Source organism: Chinchilla lanigera, unplaced genomic scaffold, assembly GCF_000276665.1.
Source record: "Chinchilla lanigera isolate Chin_1 unplaced genomic scaffold, ChiLan1.0 scaffold00151, whole genome shotgun sequence".
NCBI classification, from domain to species: Eukaryota; Metazoa; Chordata; class Mammalia; order Rodentia; family Chinchillidae; genus Chinchilla; species Chinchilla lanigera.
In genome coordinates, this window is record NW_004955552.1 from 1,378,759 (window position 1) to 1,391,432 (window position 12,674).

General features: G+C 35.5%; 1 pseudogene; it reads left to right on the plus strand.

The window, feature by feature from the left end:
* Positions 1-8,019: 8,019 nt before the first annotated feature.
* LOC102019647 lies at positions 8,020-8,775 on the plus strand (annotated as a pseudogene).
* The last annotated feature ends 3,899 nt before the right edge of the window (positions 8,776-12,674 follow it).

The window sequence follows — 12,674 nt, forward strand, 5'->3', positions numbered from 1 at the left end:
TTGGAGGACCTCAATACCCCACTATCATACATAGATCAATTAGACAGAAAAATCAGAGTTGAACAAAACCCTTGAACAAATGGACTTAATAGATATCAACAAAGTGTTCTGCTCAACAATAGAATACACATTCATTTCAATTGCACATGGAACTTTTTGCAAAATAGACCACATAATGTAAATCAACTTTGTTTTATTTTTTATTTAAAGAGAATAGTAAAAGAAAAAAATAATAGCAGCATACCAACATCACAGACATAAACAAAACAAAGCAAACACATTAAAAGTGATACAGGCTTTCAAAACAAAATGATAGGAATTAGTGGTAGTTATATTACATATTGTTATCTTCTATTATGTTGCTCACATTACCAGATATAAGAATGGAAGATTGTTCAAACTATTAAAAAGAATTTTTAAAAATTAGGTAAAACATTAGAGATAAAATAGAGTATCACTAGACAAGATGACAGGAATTCACTAATGGTTGCTCCACTGTATATTGTTGTCTTCAAATAGTTGCTCAGATTACCAGATACAAGCATGCAAAATTGGTCAAAATATAAAAAAATTTGAGCATTAACTGTTCCTTTCAATATACCATCAGACATCAGCAGTACACTTATCCCAGCTCTTCTCATATATATTTTGCCTTCTTCTTTCATTTTTCTTCACTCCCTCATCCCAGGAGTTCCTTCCTTTGAGCAATTTATTTCCCTTTCATATCATTTATTGTACATTTTGAGTTTTACTTACTCTCAGTTTCCTTCACCAGGGAGACAATATGATGTGGGTCCGATGCATTTCACTTATGAGTATGATCTCTAGTTGCATCCATTTACCTACAAAAACCTGAAGTTTATCTTTTTTTATAACTCAGTAATGCTCCATTGTATAAAAATGCCACATCTCTTTTATCCATTCCTCAGTTGATGGGCATTTGGGTTGTTCAAAGGTTGAGCTATTACAAATTGTGCTGCTATAAACACGGATAAACATAAATTGCTGTGGTATGATGGTTTTGGTTTTTCTCCAGTACCGGGAACCGAACTCATGACCTTGTGCTTGCCAGGCAGGCGCTTTGCCACTGAGCTAAATCCCCAGCCCCCGGTATGATGGTTTTAATTTTTCTGGGAAAATACCCAGAAGAAGGATGGCTAGTTAAGTGGAACTTATAATACTTTTGTGAGGAATCTCCAAATCGATTTCCACAGTGGTTTCACCAATCTACAATCCCACCAGCAGTGGAGTAGGTTTCCTTTTTCTACACAGCCCCTCCAGCATTTGTTATTGGTTGATTTCTTGATGATAGCCACTCTTTCTGGGATGAGATAGAGTCTCAATGTTGTTTTAATTTGCATTTCTCAAATGACCAATGTTGTTGAACATTTTTTAATGTATTTATTCACCATTAGTATTTGTTCATCTGAGAAGTGTGTATTTATCTCAGATGCTCATTTTTGGATTGGGTCTTTGAATTTTGGGGGTCTAATTTTTTTAAATTCTTTATATGTTCTACATACAAGTTCTTTGTCAAAGTGCAGTTGGCTAAAATTTTTTCCCAATTTGTGGGTTTTCTTTTAATTCTGTAGGTAATTACTTCTGATGTGCAAAAACTTTTTGAGACACCAGTTTGTTGATTCTTTAAAGTATTTCCTGTAAAGTTTAGTTTTTGTTCATGAACTCTGTCTAACCCTACATCTTCAAGATATTTACCTACTTTCTCTTCCAATAGATTCAGTGTTTCTGTTTTAATGTTTAGATCTTTGCTCCATTTTGACCTTAGTTTAGTGCATAGTGAAAGACATGGGTCTAGTTATAGTCTTCAGCATGTGGAAAGCCAGTTTTTCCAGTACCATTTATTAAAGAGGCTATCTTTCTTCCAGTGAACATGTTTGACCCCTTTGTCAAAGATAAGGTGACTGAGTGTGTTTGTAGCTGTGTCTGCATCTTCTAATCTGTTTCTTTGATCTTCAGCTCTGTTTTTCTTGTGAATACCGTGCTGATTTTATCACAGCAGCTTCATAATATCATTTTAAGTCAGGAATTGTGATGCCTCCTGCCTTTCCTTTGTTGCCCAGGATTGCTTTTGTGATTCTAGGCCTCTTCTGGTTCCAAATGATTTTAGGAATGCTTTCTCTAGATCTCTAAGGTGTACCAATGATAGTTTAATTGGGATTTCATTGAATCTGTACAACAATTTTTGGGAGTATGGCTATTTTCACAAAGTTAGTTCTTTCCGTCCATGAGTAAGGAATATATTTCCATTTTCTGATATCCTCTTTGACCTCTTTTCTCAGAGTACTGTAATTTTCACTGTATAGATACTTTACTTCTTTTGTTAGACGGAGTCCAAAGTACTTCCTTTTTTTAGATGCTATTGTGAAATGTGTGGTTTCCCTAATTTCTGTCTCAGCGTGTTTGTTGTTTGTATACTGGAATAGTATTGATTTTTGAGTATTGAGTTTGTGTCCAGCTGCATTAATGAATTTGGTAATTAAATCTGCAAGCCTAGGGGCTGGGGATTTAGCTCAGCGGCAAAAGCGGCTGCCTGGCAAGCGCAAGGTCGTGAGTTCGGTCCCCGGTACCGGAGAAAAACCAAAAAAAAAAAAAAAAAAAAAATCTGCAAGCCTTCTGGTGAATTTTGGGGATCTTCTATTTATAGTATCAGGTCATGTGCGAATAATGATAATTTCACTTCTTCCTTTCCTATCCTTGGTCCTTTTATTTCTGTCTCTTGTCCTATTCCTCTAGCTAATATTTCCAGAACTATATTGAATAGGAGTGGTTCTTATCTTGTTCCTGAATTTAAAGTGAAAGCTTTCAATTTTTGACATTTAAAATGATATTAGCTGTGGTTTGTCATAGATGGCTGTGATCAGATTGAGGTAAAAACCATCTATTCCTACTGTCTGTAGGGTTTTTACCATGAAATAGTATTGGACTTTATCAAAGGCCTTTTTCTGCATTGGTGGAGATCATCATGTGATTGTCTTTGGTTCTATTGATATGTTGTATTACATTAATTGAGTTGTGTATATTGAACCATCCCTGCCTTCCTGGGATGAATCCCACTTAGCCATGGTATATAATCGACTTGATGATTTGTTATATTCTGTTTGCTAGTATTTTATGGAGAATTTTTGCATCTATATTCATTAGAGAGATTGGCCTGTAGTTCTCTTTCATGGCTGGTTCTTTCCCTAATTTTGTATCAGTGTAATACTTGCCTCCAAGAAGGAGATGGGGAGAATTCCTTCCCTTTCAATTTCATTAAAGAATTTGAGAAGAATTGGTGTTAAATGTTCTCTAAATGTCTTGTCAAATTCACCTGTGACTCCATCAGGACCTGGGTTTTACTTCACTGGCAAGTTTTTTATTACATTCTCAATTTCACTGGCTGATACTGAGTTATTCAAGATATTTATATCTTCTTTATTCACCTTTGGTAATTCATATATATCTAGAAATCTGTGCATTTCTTCTGTGTTTTCCATCTTATGAGAGCAAAGATTCTCAAAGTAGGTATCGAAAATATTCTGAATTTCTACAGGATTTGTACTGATCGCACACCTTTCATTCCTTAATACATGTATTTCAGTTTTTTCTTTCCTTTTTTTGACAAGGTTGGCTAAGGATTTACCTATTTTATTTATTCTTTCAAAGAACCAACTCTTGGATTCATTAATTCTTTGTATTATTTTTAGTCTCCATTGCATTCATTTCTGCCCTGAGCTTTATAATTTCCTGTCTTCTTTGGGCTTTGGGTTTAACTTGCTATCCTTTTTCTAGAAGCTTGAGGTGCAGCACAAGATTGTTTATTTGTGCTCATTCTGTTTTCCTCAGGTGGGAATTCACTGCTATAAATTTCCCTCTGAGTGCTGCTTTCATTGCATCCCACAGGTTCCTGTAGATTGTATATACATTTTCATTTGTTTGAAAATAGTGTTTAATCTCTACTTCGATTTCATCTGTGACCCACTGGTTGTTCAGGAGGCTGTTATTTAATTTCCAACTTTTTACAGAGTTTTTGTGTTTTCTTTTGTCATTAATTTCCAATTTCATTGCACTATGGTCTGATATTATACACTGGATAATTTCAATTCCTTTGCATGCTTAAACATGTTCTATGTGCTAGCATATGTTCTATTTTAGAGAACATGACCTGTGTAGCTGAGACAAATGTATAGTCTGATACTGTTGGATGGAACACTCTATAAAGGTTTACTAAGTCCATTTGTTCACAACTTTAGTTAAGTTCTGCTATATCTTTCACAAGTTTTTGTCTAGTTGATTTATCTCTTTGTAACAATGATGTGTTAAATTCCCCTGTTTTGATTGGGTGGCTGCTTATTTCATTTTTCATATCTGTTAAAATTTCTCTTATATAGTTGGGTGCTCCTGTATTTGGTGCATAGATGTTTATGATTGTTATCTCTTCCTCTTGAAATTTTCCCCTCACAAGTTTGTAGTGACCTTCTTAATCTCTTTTGATTGTTCTTGGTTTGAAATTTATGATGTCTACAAACAGAAGAGCTACACCAACTTTTTTCTGGGTTCCTGTCATGTGCAGTATTGTTATCCATCCTTTTAACTTTCAGTCTATGAATTTCCTTTTGAGTTAAATGTGTTTCTTGTATACAGCATATAGTTGGCTTTTGTTTCCTAATCCACTCTGCTAGTCTGCTTCTTTTGGTTGGTGCATTGAGACCATTTACATTGATGGTTATAACTGACATGTACTGGCTTATCTTTGTCATGGTATTTTCCTGCTGTTGGATCCTCATTTTTCCCTGTTTAATTGCTTGCTTTGCTTGGTGGTTCCTTTCTGTTGTTGTTCTTGAAGTTGTGGTATTTTTTATCTCTTTCTAGAATATCTTTTATTACTCTTTGTAGGATTGGTTTAGAGCTCATGAATTTCTTAAGTTTTTCTTTATCATGAAAATAATTTATTTCTTCATTAAATTTGAAAGATAGTTTTGCAGGGTACGTCAATCTGGGTTGGAAATTGTTTCCTTTCAGTACCTGAAGTACTTCACTCCAAGCTCTTCCTGAGTTGATTGTTTGTGTTGGGAAATCTGTTATGATTCTGATGGGCTTTCCTTCATAGGTGACCTATTTCTTTTCTCTAACAGCTTTTAATATTCTCATCTTTTGTTGAGTTTCTGGGATCTTGGTTACTGTACGTCTCAATGTAGGTTTATTTTGGTTGTGGTTAATTGGAGTTTTATATGCTTCACTTAACTGTATGTTTGATTCTTTTTCCATGTCTGGGAAATTTTCTGCTATTATTTCTGCAAATAATCTTTTTATGTCATTTGTGTTGACACCTGCTGTTTCATTGATATCTATTAATTTTACATTGTTTTTCTTTACTTCATTTTACAGTTGTTGAATTCTTATTTCCTGGTTCCTTTTGTTTTTAAGAGATCCTTCCTTTCACCTTCATTCATGGCAATGCTGTATTCAAGGTCTGAAAATCTATCTTCAGCTTCATTCAGGTGGTTTTGCCTGCTTCCAGTGGAATTTTTAATTTCTGGTATTTCTGCTTGAATCTGTTTCATACATTCTAATTCTTTTCTATATTGTTCACTCAAGGCTTCCATGAGTTTTCTATGCTCCTCTATTTTCTTATCAATATCCTCTTTGGATATTCTGAACAACTCTTTCATTATTGTTATCATTTCTTTCTTTACCTGAGAGATTATTTCTGATCTGATGTCTTCTATGGCCTGATGGAGTTGTTTCTTTACTTCAGTGCTATCATTTCAGAAATTTCAGCTGTATGACTTCCAGGATCTTCTGTGTTGATGTCTCCTGGACTTTTTCTGGGTGGTGTGGAGGTCTGAGATTGCATTTTCCTCCTTCATTTTGTCATTTTTGAAGATCTAGAGGTTCCCTGGAGCTCAGCCTCACTTCCACAATTGTGTCAGAGTGGCAGGGCAATGGTCCAAATATCCTCAGGGCTCAGTGTGGCTCCTATGCTGATGTGCGGTGGCATAGTGGGTTCCAAGATGTTCATGAAACTTTCTTGCCTTCAGTTGGCTTCCAGGCTGGTGAGGTAGGGGTGGTGGAGGCTTACAGGAATTCCTGAAGCAGTCTGTGGTTCAGTATGGCTTCCTCATTGGTTGGGAACTTGCAGGTAATGGTCACCAAGGCTTCACATGTTGCCCAGGATGCACCCTGCTTCCCACACTGGCAGGTGAGGTGTCAGGGTGAAGTCCCTGAGGCTGGTGACTCTATCCAGGTTTCAACTGGGCTCCCACAGGGGTGCAGGTCATGCTGGGAGTGACCACTGAGGCTCCAGAAGGTGTCTGGGGCTCTACCTGCTTCACACATTACTGGGGAAGGAATGGGGGTGGCTCACCAGGATTCCTGAATATGTCTGATTTTCAGCCCTGCACCTCAAGGCACACTCAGAGTGTGGGGAGTGGTCACCGAGGCCCCAGAAGGTGCCCAGTGCTTGATCTGCATCTCATGCTGGTCACAGAGTTGCAGTGGCACTTACTGGGATTCCTGAGGGTGTCTGGGGTTCAGCCCAGCACCCACAGGCATGTTAGAGGTGCAGGGAGTGATCCATAAATTAATTTTAAATCAATGTAAAAGAACAGAAATTATACCATACATATTATCAGATCATAGTCCAATGAAGATAGAAGTCAATTTTAAAGAAGAAACTATTGAAATTATGTAAATGCATGGAAACTAGACAATACACTCTTAACTGAACAATTAGTTAAAACAGTTTCTATAACTAAATGATAATGCCAGTACAATATATAAGAACCTATGGGACATAATGAAAACAGTCTTCAGGAATGGCTGAGAATGCCCACATCATTATAGCATAACAAGGCTAAATAAATAACCTGGGCCACTAATACAGCTGAGCAGCACAGCACATGCTTGGCAAGGTCTAGAGTTTGGTTCCTGGTACCATTAAAAAAGAAAGAAAGAAGGAAAGAAAGTGAAAAAAAAATCAGCGGCCAGGGATACAGATGAGCAGCACAAGTGCCTGCCTTGCAAGCACAAGGTCCTGAGTTCAATTCCTGGTGCAGAAAAAAGCTAAATAAATAACCTATTGGTGCACTTCAAAGGCCTAGAAAAATAATTAAAAATCCCAAACTAGTAGAAGGAAAAAAACTATAAAGATCAGAGGAAAAAAATCAATGAAATTGAGACCAAAACAACAATCCAAAGATCAATGGATCAAAGAGTTGGTTCTTTGAAATAATAAATGAAATAGACAAACACTTAGACAATCTTCACCAAAAGAGGAAAGACTTAATCAATGCAATTATAAATAAAAAAAAAACATAAAATCACAGTGAACACCACTGTAGTTTAGAAGATTATTAGTAACTACTTTGAAATTTGTACTGCAAACACTTGGAGAATTCAGAAGAAATAGATATATTCTTAGATACATATGAGTTAGCAAACTGAGACAAAAAGATACCAAAAAAAACCCAAATAATCTAATAACAGGCAATGAAATTGAAGCAATAATCAAAAGAAGTCTATCAGCTCAGAAAAGCTCAGGACCTGCCAGATTTAGCATGAATTCCACAAGAAGTTCAGAGAAGACTTAACACCAGTGCTCTTCAAACTCTTTAATGAAACTGAAAGGAAAAAAGTACTCCAAATCATTCCTCACTAGCATAATTCCAAACCAGAAAAGGACACAACCAAAAAAAAAAAAAAAAAAAAAAAAAAAAAGCTACAAGTCCATCTCTTTTAATGACTATAGAAGCAAAAATTCTCAACAACACATTGGCAAATAGAATGTAATAAATTATCAAGGGGTTGGGTATTTAGCTCAGTGACACAGTGCCTGCCTGGCAAGCGTGAGGTCATGAGTTTGATTCCTGGTACTGGAAAAAAAACAAAAATAAAAATAAAAAATAAAAAAAATCATCAAAAAGATAGCATATGGCTGCTGCCTCCACCAGCGTAGCATCCGGGAGCCACGAGGGCACCAGCCACACACCTCCCTTCTTTTCGCCGCTGGTTGTCCTCATCCTCGGACTTGTTCCAGCAAACTGTTAAAACATGGTGGATTACTATGAAGTTCTAGGCATGCAGAGACATGCCTCCCCCAAGGACATCAAGAAAGCATATCAGAAACTGGCACTACAATGGCACCCAGATAAAAATCCTGAGAATAAAGAGGAAGCAGAGTGAAAATTCAAACAAGTGGCTGAGGCATATGAGGTGTTATCAGACGCTAAAAAACAGAACATCTATGACAAATATGGCAAAGAAGGATTAAATGGTGGTGGAGGAGGTGGAAATCACTTTGACAGTCCATTTGAGTATGGGTTCACGTTCCAGAACCCGGAGGATGTCTTCAGGGAATTTTTTGGTGGAAGAGACCCATTGTCATTTGACTTCTTCGAAGACCCATTTGAAGACATTTTTGGGAACTGAAGGGTTCCTCGAGGAAGCAGAAGCCATGGTACAGGCTCTTTTTTCTCTGCCTTCAGTGGATTTCTGTCCTTTGGAGGTAGATTTTCTTCATTTGATACAGGATTTACTTCATTTGGGACCCTTGGTTATGGGACCCTCACTTCATTTTTATCCACGTCATTTGGTGGCAGTGGGATGGGTAATTTCAAATCTATATCAACTTCTACTAAAATCGTTAATGGTAGAAAAATAACCACAAAGAGAAATGTTGAGAATGGTCAAGAAAGAGTAGAACGTGAAGACAGACAGTTAAAGTCCCTAACAATAAATGGTAAGGAGCAGCTTCTATGCTTGGATAACAAGTGACACAACACACGCATTTAACAGAAATGTTAAACTATAACAAGCACCATTTGAGCATTAACAGGAACATTTTTTTTTAAAGATTTCAGATGAACTCAACTTTCAGTATAACTGTACCTAATCTAAAGTATTTATAAACAGCTCATTGGAGCCCCTCTTTGTCATAGACTTTTGAGTTTATTGTTGGGACCACACAGTAGGACCCTTTCTTGTCTCTAAAACTGTTGCAATCTCTGTATGCACTTTGCTTTTTTATTAAATGTGATCCAAGGTTAGCCTTGACTCTTGAGTAGTGCTAGGACAAGATTGTACTCTTAACACCAGCATGGATCTGCTGTTCATTGTGTTTGAAATGTGAGCCAAGTAATGTCCGCCTGCTGTGAAGTTAACATTGCCAGGACGAGTCCTCCACAGAAATAATTTCCATTTTTTTTAGTATTTAGTAATGGAAGATATTAATGCACTAATGGTAATACATTTCTGGTTCAGTAAAAATTTAAGGATGTTTTCTAGTTGTGCATGGATGCTGGCAACTTAGTAAAGTTTTGACAATTGCTTAAATGTGTAATGTTAAGCTTAGGTCTACAAAAGCTGGTAAACTTGATCTTTGTCATTTGCTTTAAAAAAAAAAAAGAAAAGAAAAGAAAAGAAATGTGAATGTGTTTGGTGCATTCTTTCCAGAAAAAAAAAAAAAAAAAAAGATTGCATAAATCATGACAAAGTAGACCTCCTCCTGGAAATAAAAGAATGGTTGAAGATAGACAAATCAGTAAATGCAATACACCACATAAAAAGAAGCAAGGACAAAAATCACATGATCAGATCAATAGAAACAAAAAAAGCTATAGAAGAACCTCATCTCAATCTGATAAAATGTTATTTGTGGCACACACACTCCCAACATCATGCTAAATGGGGAAAAACAGAAAACTTTCCCTCTAAAAACAGAAAAAAGACAAGAATGTCAATTATCATCACTCCTGCTCAATATAGTACTCAAAACATTAGCCAGAGCATTCAGGCATGAGAAAGAAATATAAGGGATACATGTAGGAAAACAGAAATTTAAATTATCATTATTTGAAATTACTTGATCTTCTACATAGACGACCCAAAAATTTCCACCAGAAGAGTTCTAGAATTACTAACCAAATTTAGTAGTGTAGCAGGATACACAGAAAAATCAACAGCATTCTTCCACACCAATAATGAACTCACAGAGAAAAAAATTGGCAAAACATTACTACTCACAATAGCATTGAGAAAAATTTAATACTTAGGAATTAACCTAATCAAGGAAGTGAAAGACCTCTATAATGAAAAGTCCAGTACTCTAAAAAAGGAGATCCAGGAAGTCATCAGAAAATGGAAAGATATCCCCACTCCCTAGATAAGCAGAACAAGTACAGTAAATGGCCATATTTCCAAAACTGATGTACAGATTTAATGCAATCCCAATCAAGATAGCAACAGAACTAAAACTTATAGGGAACTATAAGAGGCCCAGAATAACAAAAGCAATCCTGGGCAACAGGAGCAAAACAGGAAGCAACATAACACTGGATTTCAAATTGTATTACTGAGCTACAGTGAGAAAAATAGCATGGTAGTGGCATAGAAACAGATGTAGATGTATGGAACAGAATATAGAATGCAATCTTTTACAAAAGTGCCAAAAACATACACTGGAGGAAAGACAGCCTCTTTAATAAATATTTTGGGGAAACTGGCTATCCACATACAGAAGATTGAATATAGACCCATATCTCTCACTATGTACTAAACTAAAATCAAAATGGATCAAAGATCTAAATGTTAAAACAGAAACATACTGTTGAAAGATAAATAGGTAAAACTCTTGAAGATATAAGCATAGGCAAGGACTTTCAGAACCGAACTTCAATGTCACAAGGAATACTGCAATACCAAAACCTGACAAATGGGATCACATCAGATTAAAAAGCTTCAGCACAGCAAAGTAAACAACCAACAGAGTGAAGAGACAGCCTCAAGAATGGGAACAAATTTTTGCCAGCTAATCCTCAAACAGGGGACAAATATCTAGAACATATGAAAATTCAAAAACTTAGACCTCTCAAATTAAAAGACTCAATCAAAAAAATAAATGTTCACTGTGATTTCATGTTTTTTTTATTTATAATTTCATTGATTGAGTTTTTCTCTCCTTTTTTGATGAAGATTGGCTAAGGGTTTGTCTATTCCATTTATTCTTTCAAAGAACCAAACTTTGATTCATTTTTTGAATGAATACATCTCAGTAGAAGAAGTACAAATGGGCAATTATTATATGAAAAAAATGTTCAATATCTCTGGCCATTAGAAACATGCAAATTAAAACAACACTGACATTTCATCTTACTCCGGAAAGAATGGCTACCTTCAGGAACTCAAATAATAACAAATGCTGGTGAGGCTCTCGGGAGAAAGAAACCCTTCTATATTTTTGGCAGGAACATAAACAGCCTTTGTGTACTAGCATTGAGATTCCACCAAAAAAATCAATATGGAGATTACAGACATACAAAAACCTAGAAATGGAAATTTCATTAAGCCCAACTATTCTGCTTCTAGGTATCTTCCCCCAGAAGTGTCATATTACAGTGATACATTCATACCCACATTCAGAGCAGAACAATTTATCAGAGCTAACCCCTCTAAGCAGACTATATGTCCATCAATAGATGAATTAATAAATGAATCAATAAAGAAAATGTGGTAATTATACACAATGGAGTACCACTCTGCCATAAAGGATAAATTTGAATCATTTATTCTAAAATGGATACACACTGAGACTATAATGTTGTGAAATAAATCATATGAGCTTTAATATCACATGGTTTCCACTATATAAGAAACCTAAAATACATATAAATAAAAAGCAAAGGAGGGGAGAGGAAAAAGAAAGAAGAGGCAAAGATATACACAGGAGAGCTAGGATAAGTGTACTACTAATATCTGTTGGTTTATTGAAAAGAACTGTGAGTGTGTCATTGATCAATCTTGCATGACTAAATCTGGTTATATGTGCACCATTTTGAAGATGACATTAAGTAATATAACAACCATTGTTAATATCCTATCACCATGTTTTGAAATTCTGTATCATTTTTATTGTTCTCTGTGCTGTTTTGTTTATGTATTCCCTTATGTTATTTTGTTTTTAAAATGAAAAGCAAAATTTATATGTACATATAAGGATACCTGGAATAGGTATACTGCTGTTGTCTGTGATTTGTTGAAAGGAGCAGTCAGTGCTTAAAATTTTCTTTTTTCTTCACCAGTTTTGCACACTTGAATTTGGTCATCAGAATGACTGATCTGAAAACAATATATTATGTAAGAACTATTGTTGAACTCCTACCATTTGGTATGGTGAAGCTCTGCATCACTTCCTATAGTTTTTTTAATTATTTTTATTTTTTTACTTGTTACTGTCTTTGATTGTTTGATTAATCTTATGTTCATATGTCTAGTGGAATGAGAAACTTCACTGAAGATAACAGTATGTAATATAGCAACCATTGTTAATTCCTATGATTTTGTTTTGAGGTCATGTATCATTTTTGTTGTTTTTGTGTTGTTTTGATTTTGTCTTCATTGTTGTTTGGTCAGTTTTTTAATTTTTAAAATTAAAAAAATCAAAAAATAATAGGAAAAAGGGAGTGAAATCTTTTGCAAAAGTCAAGCTAACCTAGAGATGGAGGAAGGGTGAAGAGCAGGGAGGGGAAAAAGATTGAAAAAAAGAATTAAGACGAGTGTTACATACACGTACCCACGCCCTACAAGGAATGTAATCATTCTGTGCTGCAAATATGTACTACTAAAAATAGAAATAAAACATTGCAAAGCCAGAGTTGTAGATACATAAGACTGCAATC